This window comes from Pinus tabuliformis, chromosome 8 (assembly GCF_031772625.1).
Source record: "Pinus tabuliformis cultivar Carrire ecotype Pingquan chromosome 8, CPIR1, whole genome shotgun sequence".
Lineage (NCBI taxonomy): Eukaryota > Viridiplantae > Streptophyta > Pinopsida > Pinales > Pinaceae > Pinus > Pinus tabuliformis.
In genome coordinates this window covers 1,007,479,670-1,007,493,021 of record NC_142294.1, presented here as the reverse complement: position 1 = coordinate 1,007,493,021, position 13,352 = coordinate 1,007,479,670, and the positions used below count along the sequence as shown (strand labels likewise).

At 44.9% G+C, this 13,352-nt stretch overlaps 1 pseudogene; it reads left to right on the top strand.

Annotated features, from left to right (window-relative positions):
- Window positions 1–7,211: 7,211 nt before the first annotated feature.
- LOC149238782 (18S ribosomal RNA) lies at window positions 7,212–8,710 on the top strand (annotated as a pseudogene).
- The last annotated feature ends 4,642 nt before the right edge of the window (window positions 8,711–13,352 follow it).

Here is a 13,352-nt window from a genome sequence, read left to right as displayed (position 1 = left end):
TATAATGCACTGCGTAATCCCCCATACTTAAACCCTAACGATTTTATCCTCTAGTCCTTTAGACCTTTGACCTCAACCCTGACTATCTTAGCGTTCCATCCTTGGGTTGATCATTACCTTCCTAGCACTCTATCCTACTTGTCCATGCCAAAAATGTTAATTCGTGACCACCTGTGTGTCTTCTACATGTTCGTGCAGCCCGTTTTCCCAATGCTCCCTCATGCCTTCGTTCAGTTCATGCACCCACGGAAACCCCAAATTTCATTCAGGCGGGTCAGGTCTTGTCATGTGTGGGTACCTGTGCAAACACGCTCGGGCAGGTCAAGTTGGGTCGGGTCGTGTCATGCAAGGATGCCCAGGTCACATGTGCCCATATAAAAAATGCTAAGTTGTGATGGGGGTGGGCCTTGTGCACATTCGTGTGGCGTGTTTGCCTGACTCTCCCTTGTGCCTTAATTTCAGTCATGTGTGGGTGAACATGTAAAATCATTTGGGTGGGTCGTTTGCCATCTAAGCTCATTTGGGTGGGTGCTTTGAGGGTGGCCGTGTAAACTCTTTCGAGAAGGTCATTTGCCTTGTAAACTCGTTCGAGCGGGTCGTTTGTCGTGTAAACTCATTTAGGTGGGTCATTTGCCATGTAAAATCATTCAGGTAGGTCATTTTCCATGTAAACTTGTTCGAGCAGGTCGTTTTGTGTAAACTTGTTCAGGCAGGTCATTTTCCATGTGAACTCTTCGGGTGGGTCATTTGAGGCCACCCGTGTAAACTCATTCTGGAGGGTCGTTTACCATGTAAACACATTTGGGTGGGTCGTTTGAGGGTGGTCATGTAAACTCGTTCGAGTGGGTCGTTTGAGGGTGCCCATGTAAACCCGTTTAGGCAAGTCATTTTCCATGTAAACGCGTTCGGGCGGGTTGTTTTCCATGTAAATGCATTTGGGCGGATTGTTTGAGGGCATCTGTGTAAACCCGTTTGGGCGGGTCATTTGAGGGTGCCGGTGTGAACTTGTTCGGGAGGGTCGTTCCATGTGAGGGTGCACTCAGGCACACATGTCCATACGAAAAATGCTAAGTCATGACCGGGGGAGGGCCTTGTGTATGTTCATGCGGCCCGTTAGCCTGCCTCTCCCTTGTGCCTTCATTTCGGTCATGTGTGGGTGCCCATCTAAACTCGTTAAGGCGGGTTGTGTCATGTCGTGTGAGGGTGCCCATGTAAACTCATTCAGTCGTGTCAGGTCAGGTCGTGTGAGGGCACCTATGTAAACTCGTTTGGGTGGTTTGGGTCGTGTCATGGGAGGGTGCACCTAGGCACATATGCCCATGTCAAAAATGCTAAGTTATTACCCAGGGTAGGGCTTGTGCACATTCGTGTGGTCCATTTTCCCCACACTCCCATGTGCCTTCGTTTTCCATGTAAACTCGTTCGGGCAGGTCATTTGAGCGTACCCATGTAAACTCATTCAATTGGGCCATTCCATGTGAGGGTGCACCTGGGCACACATGCCTGTATAAAAAATGCTAAGCTCTGACTCCAGGTGGGCCTTGTGCACATTTGTGCAGCTCGGTTTCCTAACTCTCCCTTGTGCCTTCATTTCGATCATGTGTCATTTCCTGTGTAAACTCATTTCGGAGGGTTGTTTGTCATATAAACTCATTTGAGCGGGTCGTTTTCTATGTAAACTCGTTCAGGCGGGTCAATTTCCGTGTAAACTTGTTCGGGTGGGTCGTTTGAGGGCACCCATGTAAACTTGTTCGGGTGGGTCGTTTGAGGGAACCCTTGTAAACTCGTTCAGGCGGGTTGTTTGCCATGTAAACTTGTTTGGGCCAGTTGTTTAAGGGCAGCCATGTAAACTCGTCTGGTCGGGTTGTTTGAGGGCGACCATTTAAAATCATTTAGTTAGGTCGTTCAATGTGAGGGCATGCGTGGGCACACATGCCCATATCAAAAATGTTAATTTATGACCCCGAGTGGGCCTTGTGCACATTCGTGTGACTCATTTTCCCTCCTCTCCATTGTTCCTTCGTTTAAGTCATGTGTGGTTTCCCATGTAAACTCGTTTGGGTTAGTCGTTTGCTATGTAAACTCATTCAGGTGGGTAGTTTTCCATGAAAACTCATTTGGGTGAGTCATTTGAGGGCACCCGTGTAAACTTGTTCGAGCGGGTAATTTTCCATGTAAACTCATTTGGGCGGTTCATTTGAGGGTGGCTATATAAAATTTTTCATGCAGGTCTTTTGAGGGTACCCATGTAAACTCGTTTGGGAGGGTCGTTTTCCATGTAAACTCATTTGGGCGGTCGTTTAAATTCATTACGGCGGGTTGTTTGAGGGAGCCCATGTAAACTCGTTCGGGCGGGTCATTAGAGGGAGCCCATGTAAACTCGTTCGGTCGGGTCGTTCAGTGTGAGGGCACGCCTCGTCATGCATGCTTGTATCAAAAATGCTAAGTTCTGACCTAGGGTGGGCCTTGTGCACATTTGTGCAGCTCGTTTTCCTACCTCTCCCTTGTGCCTTCATTTCGGTCATGTGTGGGCACCCATGTAAGCTCATTCGGGCAGGTTGGGTAGTGTCGTGTGAGGCACCCATGTAAACTCATTCACTCGTGTCAGTTTGGGTCATGTCGTGTGAGGGTGTTCTCGGGAACATGGGCCCTTGTCAAAAATGCTAAGTTGTGACTGGGGTGGCCCTTGTGCACATTCATGTGGTCCATTTTCCCAACCCCCCATATGCCATCATTTTCCATGTAAACTCGTTCAGGCGAGTCGTTTGAGGGGGTCCGTGCTAACTCGTTTGAGTGAGTTGTTTGCCATGTAAACACGTTTGGTCGGGTCGTTTGAGGGTGCCTGTGTAAACCCGTTCGGTATGGTCATTTGAGGGCATCTATCAAAACTTGTTCAGCGAGTCATTCTATGTGAGGGCAGGCCCGGGCACAAGTGCACATATCTAAAATGCTAAGTTGTGACTTTCGGTGGGCCATGTGCATGTTCCTGTGGCCCATTTTCCCGGCTCTCCCTTGTGCCTTCATTTCGATTGGGTGTGGGCGCCCATGTAAAATCGTTCAGGCATGTTGCGTCGCGTCATGTGAGGTTGCCCATGTCAAATCATTTTGTTGGGTCGGGTCCGGTCATGTGAGGGCACCTGTGTAAACTTTTTCAGGTGGGTCGGGTTATGTTGTGCGAGGGCGCGTCCGAGCACATGGGCACGTGTCAAAAATGCTAAGTTGTGATTAGGGGTGTGCTTTATGCACGTTTGTGTGGTCTGCTTGCCCAACTCTCCCATGTGCCTTCATTTTCCATGTAAACACGTTCAGGCGGGTCATTTGAGGATGCCTGTGTAAACTCATTCGGGCGGGTCGTTTGGGGGTGCCCATGTAATCTCGTTCGGGATGGTCATTTGCCATGTAAACTCATTTGTTTGGGTCATTTGAGGGTGCCCATGTAAACTAGTTCAGCCAGTTCATTTGAGGGCACCCATGTAAGCTTGTTTGGTTGGTCGTTCAATGTGAGGAAGTTCCCAAGCACAAGTGAACATATCAAAAATGCTAAGTTGTGACCAGGGGTGGGCCTTGTGCACATTTGTGTGGCTTGTTTGCCTGACTCTCCCTTGTGCCTTTGTTTCAGTCAGGTGTTGGCTCCCATGTAAACTCGTTCAGGTGGGTTGGGTCATGTCGTGTGAGGGTGCCCATGTAAACTTGTTTGCTTGGGTCGGGTAGGGTCAGGTCCTGTGAGGGCACCCATGTAAATTCATTCTGGCTGGTCAGGTCATGTCATGTGAGAGCACCTATGGAAACTCGTTTGGTTGGGTTGTTTGAGGGCACTCATGTAAACTCATCAATTAGGTTGTTCTGTGGGAGGGTTGTTCTGTGGGAACACATGGCCGTATCAAAAATGCTAAGTTGTGACCAAGAGTTGGCCTTGTGCAAGTTTGTGCCACCCATTTTCCCGACTCTCCCTTGTGCCTTCATTTAGGTAGGGTGTGGGCACCCATGTAAGCTTGTTTGGGTGGGTCGGGTCGGTTCGAGTCATGTCATGTGAGGGAAACCATGAAAAATCGTTCAGTTGGGTTAGGTCAGGTCGTGTGAGGGTGCCCATTTAAACTCGTTTGGGCGGGTCTGGCATGGTTTTCTTTTCGTGTGAAAAGTTGGATGGTAATTGAGATGTTTGTGTGGGTCTGCCCAAAGGATGGCCTTGGGTCATTTGTAGGGTGGTCGATTTTCATCTACTCTCCATCCTCACTCAGTAGCACATGAGTCATAATGTTGGTTATGCTTGTCCTGGGAGGCATATGTGAACAATACCCCTTCTAATCTCTAAGGCCCACCACCCAATAAGCATCAAGGGACGGAGTCACTCACTATTCCGATGGTGAGGGTGTGTTAGTACACTCGACTGTCAAGGAAAGGGCCGACAGGGTGCATAAGCACGCTCGACTGTTAAGAAGAGGGGCTCGACTGCTAAGGCTACCATCGTGAGCCTATCGAACTCTCGACCTAAACAACCAAAAACAATAGATACCATTGCCCCCATCCTTTAGTAGTACCAATCGTTTCAAAAGCAGTTGATCCAGATGCAGGTCAAGATCCAAAGCTAGTTGTTCATTCAGTTGACCTAGGAGCAAAGTCACCTAAAGTTAAGGCTAAGGTAGGTAGTTTAGGAAGCATCACCAGCACAAATTGAAGTCGCACCACCATCAATACCATATGAACTAGTAGCTTTGGTAGCTGCTGACCTAGTTGCTCCAGCAGTTGCATTTGACCGAGCAAAAGCGGAAGAATAGGCAGTTTGAAAGCAAGATCATACCTCGGATGAATGAGTGTCTTGGAGTTGTATGGGTTGTTGTGGTGTGGCTCACTTGCTCATTCTGGTCCCTCGTGCCCATCCAAATGATATAAGTGATAGGTTTTATTTTTTTGTGAAAGATGGGTTGGTAATTGAGTTGTTTTCTGGGGTTTGTCTCAATGATGGCCTTGGGTCATTTGTGGTGTGGTCGATTTTCATCTTCTCTCCATCCCCACTCGGTAGCACATGAGTAGTAATGTTAGCCATGCTCATCCCTATCCCTCGTGCCCATCCGAATGATAAAAATGATAAGTTTTCTCGGTGTGCCTTTGTGCCTTTGTTGTTATGGTCCCAGATGGAAGCCCCAAAACTCCGTCATGCCTAAATCACTATCGTGCCCCTTGGTTGTTGTGAATAGAATATTTTGATTGGACTAGTCAGCCATATGTGTCTCCATTGAAATTGGCTCCTAATTATATTTTTCACCTCCTCCCTATTTGGTGGGGAGGGGTTTGCTCTTCGTGTGAAGGGTGGGTTGGCAATTGAGTTGGATTTTCAAGTTTGCCCGAAGAATGGCCTTGGATCATTTTTAGGGTGGTTTATTTTCATCTTCTCTCCATGCCCACTTGGTAGCACATGAGCGGTGACGTTGGCCATGCTTGTCCCAGGAGGCATGTGTGAACAATTCCCCTTCTGATCTAAGTTCTCAGAGTTGTATGGGTTGTTGTGGTGTGGTTCCATGTGACGGCTAGCCTCTTCATTGTTCGACTATTTATGGTGTCGATTTCTTGTGCTTGTACTCTTTCTATGTTGGCATTATCCGTTGAGATGCATACATTTAAGAAGAACGTGGAAGGGTTTTGGTTGTAAACCACCTACCCCCATCTTACTTTCTTTTTCTGTCAGGCGATGTGAGGAACTGTTGTCCTTATTGTTAAGTTAAGGGTTGGAATTACTTTCAAAGTGCACATCGTTTGTGGTTGTGTTGGCTTTGAGGTTTTGATAGATGTCATGGCCCATATACTTGATCGAGTGGTCACTTTTTTCCTTGCATCTCGCATGCATTGTAGACTTTTGCGGCTAGAAATGTTAAGTCAAAACATTTATGGGTATTTGTTGTTTCAATTGTGTATGCGATCATGGTCCAGTGGGGAGGAGGCTTTCTATGTTGATGGTGGGGGCTATCTCAAAGAAGGACTTCAAGGTGGAACACTTCGACCTCCCTCCTCTGCATGGAGGTTGCCATAGGTGAAAGGTATTCATTGTCCAATTGGTAAAGCTATGGGCAATCTCCTAGGTTTCCTATACATAGGGTGTGTGGGGTGTGGAGTTGCCCAATCCCTCCTCTTGTTTGGATATGTTCTTGTATTATGTAGGGAGCCTCTTGATTTGCATTTATTTTCTTCCTTTTTCCTTCACATCTTGGTTTCTATAAGTGGTCAAGTGATCGAGGTCCACCATTACTGCTGTCTGGGTGGACTCGTAGGTGGCCTCGATATGGGGTGGGGAGGGTTGGGGGGCATTTCTAAGAGAGTTTGTGGGATGGGTCGATCTTGTTTTATTTACTTCCTTTGCCTTTGCATTGAGTTTGCCGCAGGCCTTCATGCAATCAAGGTCCATCATTGTTGTTGTCCGAGTGGACTCCTAGGTGGCCTCTATTCAAGGAGGGGAGGGTTGGGGGGCATTTCTAAGGGAGGTTGCAGGCTCGGTTTGTCTTGTATTATTTACTTCCTTTGGATTCATGTCGAGGCTACCACAGGTGATCATCCAATCAAGGTCCACTATTGCTTCTTTCCAGGTCGACTCCTGGATGGCATTGGTGTGGGGTGGGGATGTTTGTATGGCCTCCCTAATATAGGATTTGCAGTGGGTCCTCCTCTTTTTATTTCCTTCCTTTTCCTTTGCATCGAGGCTTCCACTGGTGATCAGAAGATTGAGGTCCACCATTGCTGTTGTCTGGGTGGACTCCTACGTGGCCTCGGTGCCGAGAAGGGAGAGTTATGGCTCATTTATAATATAGAGGTTGCATGGTTAGTCACCCTCCATTTATTTCCTTTTCATTGAGGCCTCCGCAGGCAATCGAGAAATTGAGGTCCACCATTGATGATGTCTAGGTGGACTCTTATGTGGCCTTGGTGCAAGAAATGGAGGTTTTTGGAGGCATTTCTAAAGGAGTGGGTGAGTGATGGCTCATTTTCTTGTTGGTTGGGGGGTGGTTGCAAACTATGAAGTGGACTTGGTGTGTTGTGACTCGACAGGTCCACCCATTTTTTTGCCATGTCCTTGGCATTTTGTGTGTGTTTTCTTCTTGGGATGAAAGAGGTGCAAGGCATAAAGTTTCACATGATATTTTTATATCTCTTTGACTTGATGGGTATTCAGGTTGGCTCTTGGTAAGAGAGCACTGGAAATGCCCTTTAAAGTGGGAGGGTGCTACTTGGTTGATCCTACCATTAGTCATATGCTTGTCTCAAATATTAAGCCATGAAAGAATTAGGGTTTGATTGTGGAGGGGGAGCCTGAGAAATGGATACCACATCCAAGGAAGGCAACATGCATGCAAATTACCCAATCCTGACATGGGGAGGTAGTGGCAATAAATGACAATATTGGGCTCATTGAGTCTGGTAATTGGAATGAGTCCAATCTAAATCACTTAATGAGGATCCATTAGAGGGCAAGTTTGGTGCCAACAGCCGTGGTAATTCCAACTCCAATAGCGTGTATTTAAGTTGTTGCAATTAAAAAGCTTGTAGTTGGATCTTGGGTCTTAAGGGTCGATCTGCTTACTTGGTGTGCACTTGCCCTTCCATCCCTTTTGTCAGCAGCATGCTCTTGGTCTTAATTGGCTGGGTCGTGGCTTTGGCGCTATTTCTTTGAAAAATTGAGTGTGCTCAAAGCAAGCTTCTGCTCTGAATACATTAGCATGGAATAACATGATAGGAGTCTAATCGTATTGTGTTGGCCTTCGGGACTGGAGTAATGATTAATAGGGACTATCAAGGGCATTGGTATTTCATTGTCATAGGTGAAATTCTTGGATTTATGAAAGATGAACCACTGTGAAAGAATTTTCCAAGGATGTTTTCATTAATCAAGAATGAAATTTGGGGGCTTGAAGATGATCAGATCCCATCCTAGTCTCAACCATAAATGATGTTGACTAGGGATCAACGGATGTTGCTCTAAGGACTCAGCCAACACCTTCTAAGAAATCAGAGTGTTTGGGTTTTGAGGGGGTATGGCTGCAAGGTTGAAACTTAAAGGAATTGACGAAAGGGAACCACTAGGAGTGGATCCTGTAGCTTAATTTGTCTCAACATGGGGAAACTGACCAGGTCCAGACATAGTAAGGATTGACAGATTCAGAGCTCTTTCTTGATTCTATGGGTGGTGTTGCATGGATGTTCTTAATTGGTGGAGTGATTTGTCTGGTTAACTTTGATAACGAATAAGACCTCAACCTACTAACAAGCTACGTCAAGATTCCCCTTTGCGGCCAGCTTCTCAGAGAGACTATGCCCTTTTAGGCCATGGAATTTTGAGGCAATAATAGGTCTGTGATGTTCTTAGATGTTCTAAGTCACACACGCGCTACATTGATGTAGCCAACGAGTTTTTCTTCCTGATTCAAGAGGATTGTGAAATCTTCTCAAATTGCATCATGATGGGGATAGGCCATTGCAATTATTGGTCTTTAATGAGGAATTCCTAGTAAGTGTGTGTCATCAACTTGTGTCGACTATGTCCTTGTCCTTTGTACACACCACATGTCGCTCCTACCTATTGAATGATCTGGTGAAGTGTTCAGATTGCATCAACAATGGTGGTTTTCTACCGTCGACATCGTGAGAAGTTAATTAAACCTTATCATTTAGAGGAAGGATAATTCGTAACAACTTTATTGTAGGTGAACCTATGGTAGGATTGTTGATAGCAAGGTTTTTATTTTTTGGTTTGGGTTGGGTGGGTTTCGATTGCAATGTAGGCCCGTGTGGTGTGTCACTAGGGGAGCAAGTTTGGTGTTAGGCGGGAACATTTTTGGTTGCTTATCTTGAGTTCACACTTTTTTTTTCATGTGTGCTTGCAATCCATGCTTATGCTTGTCCCACCCATCCTTTGTTTTTCTTTCCTCCAATGTGTTTCTGTAGGGGGTTCATAAGCTTGTTTCTTGGGAGCCCTCTCTGATGATTTTCTCAGCGGGGCATAGTTTCTGCAGTTGAGGTGCTTGGGAAATATGATGGATAAATTTAGACTCATTCATAGTGGTGGTGCTTGGTCTTTTGTTCGTTGGAAGGCATGGGCCATGGGTGCGGGCCTCCATAGTTGGTGCTCTCGAAAAGGTGATGGTGGTTTATGCATTGCTTGGGTGAGTTTTGTTGCTCGTGGTTGGGTCAAGGGAGTGGTTGCACATGCACTTGGTACCTCAAACCTTTTTTGAGGGGAAATTGCTGGGGTGGGGTCAATATGGGGTGGATGAAGAGCGATTCAACCCATTGGGTTGGCCACCGTAGTCATCTCAACCATTCCTCGATATGCCCTCATGGAAGGGTTGGGTGTCCAAGTAATGAAAAACCCCTCCCTCGGTCCGAGCTCCATCGAGATTACAAATTTCCCCACCAATGGGCATGACGTGGCATTCTTATCTCATTCCTTTACCATTGAGGGAATTCCTCATACTCTCATGAGCCACTCCCCTTCTAAGGAGAGAAGTAGTGGGTTGTGCCTTTGTTTCTCCCTTTGGATTGTGGGTTTTTTGTGTGACTTGGTAATTTCTTAGTTTCATGGTGTGATATTTACGATCATCCATCTCTTTAGTGGCCTTGCACCATCGATGTATTTTTGGCTCATGGCTTTCTCCAGCATTGAGTGTCAGCCCATGATAAATCGTCTTTGGAGTTTGATTCTTGACCCCCATTGACTTTCTCATTGGAAAGGTTGTTGGGTGTTTTGTACACGGAGGAGTGCAATAGTGGGGTGGGTTTGTTATTAGTGTATTTGTCGTTTGAAGCCTTGTGCTAGTTTGGGGGGGTTTTTACCTCTCAGTAACATGCACTAGACACTAGTCTCATCATGGACCTCATCTTTTCTAGTGGTAAATTTTAGGTTGTGATTTATTTTCTTGGCTGTTTGATTGTTGTTTGTTATTTTGTAAGCTATAAAGGATGTTGTGCCATAATGTATGTTGGAGGGTGTGAAGAGGTGGGATGCTTTGATTGGGTACCTTGTTTTCTTTCTTTTTGGTTAGGCAACAACTCCTTATCATGTTGTTGAGCCTCTCTCTTTTCTTGGGATTTTTGTTTCTTTGGTGTTGTTTTCTTCCCTTCTTCCTTTTTCCCCTAGCTTTACAGAGAAAAGGTGGAATTATTGTAGATTGGTGTTTAGGAAGGGAAAAAAGTAGTGTGAGTTCCTGGGGTGGCCACCCTAGTCCTTCTCCATCATCGTCCCCTGCAATTCCCCTATTTTTCTAAAGGCACGGGGTTTGGGAAGCTTGTTCTCTATTTGAGCCTCTCCTTGTGAGCTAGTAGCCACATTTGATATCTATTTATTTCATGTTGTTTTCTTCCCTTCTTCCTTTTGGCCCTTGGACTTACAGAGAAAAGGTGGGATTGTTGTGGATTGGTGTTCGAGAAGGACAAAAAGTAGTGTGAGTTCCCAGGGTGTTATCGGGAAAACTAGTGTCTATGAAGAGCTGCTAGTCTCACTAAGGCTGGTAGCTACCTTAGAAAAAAACTAACTAAAACTACTTTCATTTTCCTTTATGAGAAATAGATAAGAGGGGAACAAGGAGACCAACCTCTGTCTTGTGTTTGGTTCCTTGCTCGATTCCTCTCCCTTCTGTTAGATCTTCGCCACTCGCTTCCTCGTCTACCCAACTTCGAAAAGCACCTGTAGAATCAAAGCAGCGTAACACTATCCAAGAACATAGATCTATTATCATAAACAATATAGGACCAGATATATATTGACCACACAAATGCATATAACATCAATCATACAAGAATGTGGAGGAAAACTTGAATAGCTTTATTGATAATCAAGAAAGAGCAAAGAGGATTACAACCAACTGTTCTGACCCAACATCATCCTCTCAGAAAGAAAGCCCTTCTTCACCTCATGAAAAGCTTAGATCACCCAACACTATGATATTGCACCAAGAAACCAGCAGCACTTCCTTACAAGATACAAAATTCCATCCCCTGGATCTCTGGGATGAGGGATCCATATAGAGATGTTTGCAAGGGGGGTGAGTCAGCTTTTGAGAGTTGATTAGTGTCCTCTCTCTAATAGTTCTTGATTCCACTTGGAGATTGATGATCTCTTACTCATCCCTGGGCGAATGCAGAGAGGCAATTGTCACAAGAGAAGTTTCTAGAAGATTCCATGATCCTCCACCTTGCAGATTGACCCTGCCATTTGTCCACTCTCGCCCATTGCACCCCATAGAAGGGCTTTTCAAGATGCATCACACCTACTGTGTGTACTTATGTGGGATGCAACACACTTTGGCCATGGAGCAGGTGAGATGGTCCAGGTTTGACCAGTTCTGAGCAGTTTTTCATGGAGAACTTCTAGGAGAAGATGTAATCAGTTGACCTTGTTCTTCTAGAGGTTAGAAAAACACTTTTAGGGACTTAAGAGCCCTTGGTTTATGGACATTTATGATTGGGGTTGCAGTGCCCAAAAATGTTTGTAATAGTTGCCCCCTAAAGCATGAGGTTGTTAATATGTGGATGTCGAGTGAAATGCTTTATCATGAGGATCTGAAGTTCTTTCATGCTGGAAGGAGACCTGTAATAAGATACAATACAATACATTATCTTCATAATATTTTAATGATCTAGCTGAGGCGGGCATTCCCATGCTCAACTTTATAAATTCATTTTCATGTACATAAGACAGACAATCATTTGAGTGTAGACTGATGATTCTGGTAGAACCATCATCCCTTAGGTTGGATGCTTATCTGTGCAGTAATGATGTACATTTGATGTCTTTATTTTCCTGAATATATATCGCAGCTCGGATGGATGAAACTAGATCTGGGGTATTCAATCTCATTCGATCTTCACTCAAAGTACAAGTTGATCCATGTGAGAGATGTTCTGGAGTCGAACATGGAAAGACATCGCCTGATTACCAGCCAATGATGTAAGCTGTTAACAGGTGCGAGAGGAATCACCGATAATGATGATTACACTCAAGGTACTACAGTACAATTCACATGGTGTGAATAAGGGACTTGGCGTCGAACACCACGCAAAATCTTTCGGTCGAAGGCCATTGATGTAAACCTGTCGCTGGAAGTGAGAAACTTGCCATTGAGGCATGCAAGATTCAAAGTACTGAAAGGGTTGTTCCTAGACCGACTTCTTAGATAATGAGCTGACGTCGACAAGAAGTGATCCGTCATAGGAGGGCCTTAATGAATCCCACATCAATGACACAGAACGGAGCAAATGATTTTAATGGAGGTGAAAACGATCTGGTGATATAAGGTTCAGGGTGGCGGTCATGAAAGAATGGAGCGTAAATGTATTGCAGTGGGTGAGACACAAGTGAATTCTCTGAGCGACTTCTCTTGAACATATCGATGACACTGACATGATGGATCGGTAGCATTAACCCCAAATATGGATGGTGTGATAGAACCATGGTGATGTGACCAGTGAATGGAACAACCCAACCCGACTCGGATGCGGAGTGAAAGTGTCATGTTCAAGAGCGACTTGCTACCGATAAAGTTTCTTCAAGTTTTCTTCCCAATTTTTCCCCAGTCATCACTGACCAGTACCTCTTTATTTTTGTCAAGCTTGAGGAGGATAACATATGCTTGTTCTATAATTTTCCCTTCGGGCAAACCCATTGCTATGTTTTAACGAGCCTAGCGATAGTGAAACTCGTTCTTGTCTGTATGGACAAGTTTGTTGCTATTGAAATGAGTTTAACGACAAGGATAACTTGGTCCTTTTCAATTTTAAAGAGTCTGAAAAAGGGACATAAAGAAAACTCCAATAATCCTTTTTCGTCACATAATCCCTTGAGTCAGAAAAAGTATAAAACAATACAAAAGGGATGAATTTTCGGTACTTTTAACGAGCCGAACAAAACAAGCACTCGATCTTTTTGTGTAATAATCCCTCAAGTCCAAAAAGATTAAAATCTAAAGGAGGGATAGCACTTTCGGTTCCTTTAACGAGCTGGAGAGGCCAATCGCTCGAAAATCTTTTCATTTTTTATGTGTCAGTTGAAAAGAGCTTAAGGGAGACTCGTTTTTTTAGGAACGAGTGATAAATTCGGGCAGCAACTGATTCCAGGTAAGGTTTGGAATTTTCCAATCACGGTAGTGTCACAAGGAACGCTAACAGGATCACTCTTCGCAACTGTTCCTCAAAAAGGGTAAACAATCAAATGGAGGTGAATGATCGGCCAATAAAGAGTGGAGGTGATGATGAGAACATGACCAAGGCTTCAAAGGCTGGTGATAATACATTCATGATAGTTATTTACCAGAAAATGGTTCATTTTTTAATGAGCTTAAACTCTCGGGGAACATTTTCTCATTTCTTATGTT